Below are 6,480 nucleotides of genomic sequence, written 5' to 3' on the forward strand. Positions count from 1 at the left end.
GCCACGCGAGAACAGTAATTTGGGAGTTCACACTGAACCATGTGAAATGTTACCTGCCTTATGGGGGACCTGGTTGAGATTGGACACCCTCAAGATTTCCTGAAATCTTAAAAGCAAAATGCTGGGGGTGGGGGTGGGGAGGAAACATAGCCATTTAAAAATCTGAACAGTTTTCGGTTACCCAAGAGGTAAAGCCTTGAAATTTCCATTTGGGCAGACTGGGAAAACCCCTCAGTTGTGCAAATATAAAGCAAATTCTCACCCGTGACTCTCAGGGAAAACCTCGAAGTCACCTGAATGTACATGTTTAATCCTGAGAATAAAGCACTTCTGTGTAGCGATGATAATTGGGCATATGCTTTAGAAGAGCTAATCATCTGAAGACTTTGGGCTTCCTTGGGGAGAAATACTTATTTTTGGTTTGACTTTAGATTTCATTATGCTTGCATATAGTTGTTTACTTTGGTGATGTGTGCATACGTACGTTATGCATGTATATGTATTTGTGATATTTAAGCATTTGCTCAGAGATCAGGAGCTGAGACCTAGTCCCTGCTGTTTTTAGTCTGAGTTCCCCTAAAACAGGGCCTCGGACGAGGTTCGCATGTGAGTGATTCACTCGGGAATGAACATGGAAGAATGAATCAATGCAAATAGGTGCTCTTAAGTTGGCCATCACGAGAGGTGATTGCTCACTCCTTAGGACTTCCTGCGAGGCCTTTCTGAGTGCTCTCAGAATCCCCCTCCCGAGGAATAAAAGGGGAAACCACATATCTGTAAGTCTTTGACCTCTGTGGTCAATGGCTACCCCACCAAGCATAGATTCTTCAGTGCTTCGGAGTTGAGCATGCATCGGGGTGTGACGGTTTCTGAGGGAGTCTCTTCTGTGAATAGTGGAGGAAGCCCTGACGCAAAAGTGAGAGGGGTAGAGTACTAGGCTCCAAGTTCAAGGCACGGCTGGCCAAGTTTTCCTGTACCCGTCTGGTGGATGCCTGAGATAAACTGGTTGCTGTAGCAATGATTCCAATAGGACGGTAAAGGGGAGAGTGTTTGAAGGAGTGCAGATGAGACGTCCAACCCACTGGGCTAGAAGGATATCCGGCCTAGTTGCCACCCATGGAGGTGGCATGGAAGAGACGGTGGAAGGGATTTGGATTTGGCGTGGCTCATCTTAGGTTGCAATTGAGACTCTGACACTTACCTGCTATATGACTTTGAACCAATTACTTAATTTTGCCAAACCTCAGTGTCCTTATTTGAAAAAGGGTAATGATAATAAACATAGCTACGAGGTGGTTGTCAGGGTAAGTTGGATGATGCTTGTGGGGAATAGAACACCTTGTTATATAGCAAGAGCTGAACAAATGTCATCTGTCCCTCACTTTCTCCTTTTCCTCCTTCCCCTCACCCCTGCCCAAATAACTCAGGTAGTGTGGGTACTTTTAACCATGCCGATTTATTTTTTTATTCTTTTTCATGCTGATTTTTTAAAGAGAAACAGATTTTTTCCCTCCCCCACCACATTCCTTGGAATCTCCATCCACAGACTCCTGTGTTCATCAGTCTTCTTGGGCAAGGAGCTCCAAACAGATGCATCTTTGAAGATAGGAACTCCAAGAAGGGGTGAGGAATTAGAAAGGGGTGACCCTTAAGATAAGTCTTCATCTGAAAAATGGACAAAAATTATGCATTAGACCTGACGTTCTAGGGACCCAACGTCACACTGTTGAGAGGCGACAGTTCAAGTTCTGGAAACCAGTAAGCACCTACCAGGAGCCAGTAAGGCTGAAAAACACCCTAAGGATTGTGGGTGGGTGGGACAGACAATATATTCTGAACGCAAGTGGGTTGTTTTTAAAGTATATGTTGATTCTATTGTACTCAGTACAACTTAATTTATAATCAAAACTGAATCACAGTAGCTTTTATGATTTTTTTCTTTTAATGGCTACTGAAAATAAAGAAATGATTATGTGAAGACCCTGAGATATTTTTGACAGGAAAGGGGTTTTCATAGGTAAATAAGGCAATGTACATTAAAGGCTTAAAGTGAGCATATTCTTTGGTCATTAATTACACTCCTTAGAATTTATCTGAACAAAAATTAATAAGGGCATGTCCACCAATTTAACATTCATTACAACCATATTAATACTATAAAATGAGCAATGTATTACATTTGTATTAACTGAAGTTGCTAAGTATATGAGGACTTCCATAAGGCTGCTAAAGTGGATTGCATAGAATAGGGGTGACGAACTCATTTTCACTGGGGGCCACATCAGTCTCGCAGTTGCCTTCAAAGGACCAAAATAATCGTAGGACTGTATAAATGTAACTACTCCTTAGCTGTTAAGGAGTTGAAATTACGTTCAGCCCTTTGAAGGCAACTGCGAGGCTGATGTGGCCCCTGGTGAAAACGAGTTTGACACCCTTGGCACGGAAGCATTGGTGTTGATAGTAAAAATTGTTCACTACCTCTTTCTAAGTGAAATAATGAAGAAATCACACATTATCATAGTCTATATGAATATTATATATCTGCCCTGGCTGGCGTAGCTCAGTGGATTGAGCGCGGGCTGAGAACCACAATGTCGCAGGTTTGATTCCCAGTCAGGGTACATGCATGGGTTGCAGTCCATGACCCCCAGCAACCACACATTGATGTTTTTTTTTTCTCTTTCCCTCTATTCCATCTCTAAAGATGAATAAATAAAAATATATTTTTTGAGATTTTATTTATTTTTTTTAGAGAGGGAAGGGAGAGAGAAAGAGAGAGAGAGAGAAACATCAATATGCAGTTACTGGGGGTCATGGCCTGCAACCCAGGCATGTGCCCTGGCTGGGAATCGAACCTGCAACACTTTGGTTCGCAGCCCGTGCTCAATCCACTGAGCTATGCCAGCCAGGGCAATAAATTAAAATCTTTAAAAATAAAAAAATACTGCATATCTATGTGTGTTCAAAGTATTCACCAAAGTGTTAAGCAGGCAGCATTTTGGGATTATGGGTGATTTTGATCTTCTTTTTGATTAAGTACTCTGATTTCTCTCCAGGATATACTTGGGTTACTAAATTATTTTAAGGATTTGGAAACCACTGTCCTGCAATAGATGCTTCTTATTTGGGGGAAGTGTGGGTGAAGAGGGCGAGACCACAGAGAGACAGACTTCTGTGCGTGCGTTTCTGCAAAGTCCCACCAGGGCCACGTGCACAGCCTGCCTGGCTGGGACAAGGTTGGAGGCAGCAAGAAAGGGCCTGATGCATTTACCTGTGCCTAGTCTTCAGCACAGATGTGGCCACAGCCATTGCTGACACAGCGCTCCCCCGGGTCACAGTCCCAGTTTCCGCTGCAGAGCTCCACGCAGGTGCCTGCATTAGAACAGAGCAGCTGAGTACCGTCGTGCTGGGGGTGCCGGTGCTCGAGAAGACAGCCCTTGTTTAAGGAGCCAGCGCCACTCTTTCCCTTCCAGTTCAATACACAGTGTCACTGCAATGACTCCCCGCAGAACAATATTCATTAACATCTTATATATTTTGTTTAAGAACAACACATTCACATAATCCCAATAAAGCAAGACCTACTTTAAAGACATGTAAGAAGGGGACCTGGCGGGATGTGTACCATGTATTGGGTCCGTCAAAAAGCCTGGTTAGTGTTTTCCATAAAATAAAGCACACATTTTCCACTTGCGCCAATAACCTTATTGATTTGAATATTTTGAGTATGTCGGCTATCTCCCATTATTGGCTCCTAGTGGGTAGAGGCTGCTAAACATCTTCCAATGCATAGGACAGCCCCACAGCAAGGAAGTATTTGGCGAAAATGTCAATGGTACCGAGAAACTTCGCAAACCACTTTTGGCACTTCTGTCAGCCACAGGGCCTTCTCCATACACGGCACAAATCTTTTTTTTTTTGCATTTCAGTTGTGTTTTTACCTTTCTTGAAATAATAATACACTGAAAATGTTGCGCATTTTTCCACTTTCAATATTCAAATGACTGCACAGAAATTCACCCATTTTGATAAGTTTTTGTTTTAAAAATGCACACTGATATGATAGCTGTCATGATACAATCTAACAAAATTGTTTTGAATGAAGTCGAAGATGATTAAGCACTACTAGAGCCATTGTACAAAAAAAAAAAAAAAACCCGAATTTTTTGGCCAACCCAATACTTGCAGACCTGAGAGAAAAGCAGCACCAAGCCGCCATGTTGCTATTAGCTGTCGCTGATTTACAGTGAGAGGGTTAAAGACTTCTCGTCCCCATGCATGGCAGCTTGGGTACCATTATCTGTTCATGTCTTACTATGTATAAGGCACAAAAGTTATTCAAGGAATACAAAGATGTAGCCTCGGCTGGCGTAGCTCAGTGGATTGAGCACAGGCTGTGAACCAAAGCATCGCAGGTTCGATTCCCAGTCAGGGCACATGCCTGGGTTGCAGGCCAGGTCCTCAGCAACCGCACGTTGATGTTTCTCTCTCTCTCTCTTTCTCCCTCCCTTCCCTCTCTAAAAATAAATAAATAAAATCTTAAAAAAAAGAAATACAAAGATGTAAGAGAGGGTCATTACCTTGAAGCAGCTTAGAGTCTGACAATGGAAATAAGACTCATGTTTAAAGTACTAAGAACACAGCAGTTTGTGACAAGTGTCCTTAGGTGTGTCCAAAGGACGACAGGGGCTCCTCGAAGACAGAAGACAGTACTCGCAAGGAGAATCTTGAAGTACAGGACTTTGTAAAAGACAGAATCAAATGGGGTGGTGTGAGAAGAGAGAGAATGACTAGCCAAAGGTCACAAAGGGACAGCGCAACGGGGCTCAGACTAGGGAGAGGTGCGTGCGGGGGCTTGGACGCAACATTCAGGAGGCACTCGCACAACCTGGAGAATGAGTAACTCCTTAAGTTTTGTGCCCTGGGCGCCTCACCTGCCTCACTCCTCACCCTGAGATACGGGGACGAGGGGAGGAGTGGCAAAAGGGAGGCTGGATAAGCGTGAGGAAATGTTTGGAAGTTAAGCAGGAAACGTAGGCAGGGAGAAACGTTTACAGGGGATGATGCATCCTGACTACCTGGGGAGTTTGGGTTTTATTTGGCAGGCCAGGAGAGGGATATGGTTACTGTTTCCTTAGGAAGGTTATTCTGGTGTCAGCGTGCAGAAGGAACCAGGATTCGGCAAACACTTCAACCTCAGGAGGAAGAGGGGGCAGGGAGAGCTGCCGAGAAGTTTTGCGCGGGCTCCGGCGTGGGGTACCGCAGTGAGCCAGGGGGCGATGGGAAGGAAGGAACACATGAAAGAGACCATTTCAAAGAATCTATTTGGCAACCAGTTGAATGTAGCAAGAGGAGAGAAGAGGAGAGCAGAGAAGAGAGAGGGGTGAGTGTTGAATCCAATGGCCTTTAGGGAGAAGAGAGAGATACAGCGAAGAGAATCCAGGAGAGACGAGGGTTGAGGGTTGATGGAGTGGCGGAAACTGTCAGGCGCCATGGAGGTTAAAGACGCCGGCTACTCAGGAGAGTCGAGACTGTTGTCAACAGGACCCGGGAGAGAAGTTCCAGCAGAGGGAGGGGGGCAGCTGCGGAGACTCCAGTCCGTCTTCCAGGGGCTAGGGGTTGAAGTACAGGGAAGTGAGGGCAGAGAATTAAGATTCCTTCTTGGAGTTGAGGACAGCGATGGTAAAAGGGAAAGAAGAGAGGGAGGCGATGAGTATTTAACATAATTAAGAAAGTGCTTTCTCTGGACAATCCCACTGATTTGTATCAAGCGATGAAGAGACTGGTGGAGAGAGAGATGCGGGGAGGAGGGGTGAGGCTGGTGAGGGGCCAGAAGAGGAGTGGAGGGGGGTCCAGGTGGTGGGGGGGTGACCCGGGAAAGGAGGGGGAGCGAGTGGAGGCAGAAAGAGGGATGCTGCGGTCCAGGCGGGTCCCTGCAACGACTCCTTGACTAGAATATCTACCTTCTTATTTCCTCCCCTCCTCCTCCTGCAAACACCGAGCTCCGACGTCCTACTTTCTGGCTCTGTCGTTTGAGGAGAACGGGGCTGCCCTCTGCCTGGACTCACCCAGCAGCTGACGCGCTATCACCGCAGCCTGGAACTCCTGCACCTCCAGGCTGAGGATGATGACGGCCATGAGGAGGAGGAAACCTGCCAACTTCATGGTGCTGTTGGGAGTCTCCGGTGAAAATGCAGCAGCAGGGCTGACCACAGCTGAAATGTGTGCACTTCCGCCCACTGAGCTGAAATGCAAGGCCAGGGGTGGTGCTGGCGACTGCGGAGCCAGAGCCCTGCCCAGAGACTGATAATCCTTCAAGACACACACTACGTGTCCCCTGGGTTTTGCCACGTTGTTGCCTAAGCAAGTCTCTGAGCCAACGGAACACCCTCCTCTGATTGACAAATAAAACTCCTAAACCAGGAAAGACATGGGTGACTGAGATGGAGCAAGGGGGGCGGTGTGAGGGCGGGGTGGGCA

General features: G+C 46.2%; 1 long non-coding RNA gene across 1 annotated transcript; it reads right to left on the reverse strand.

The window, feature by feature from the left end:
- Nucleotides 1-1,437: 1,437 nt before the first annotated feature.
- LOC123817623 lies at nucleotides 1,438-6,277 on the reverse strand. The gene is made up of 3 exons (XR_006785462.1): nucleotides 6,069-6,277; nucleotides 3,272-3,372; nucleotides 1,438-1,665 (listed from the first exon to the last, which is right to left on the reverse strand). It is a non-coding gene; the product is annotated as an uncharacterized LOC123817623 (long non-coding RNA).
- Between the last annotated feature and the right edge of the window lie 203 nt (nucleotides 6,278-6,480).

Source organism: Phyllostomus hastatus, unplaced genomic scaffold, assembly GCF_019186645.2.
Source record: "Phyllostomus hastatus isolate PE091 unplaced genomic scaffold, TTU_PhHast_1.1 phas_contig_210, whole genome shotgun sequence".
Taxonomy (NCBI): domain Eukaryota; kingdom Metazoa; phylum Chordata; class Mammalia; order Chiroptera; family Phyllostomidae; genus Phyllostomus; species Phyllostomus hastatus.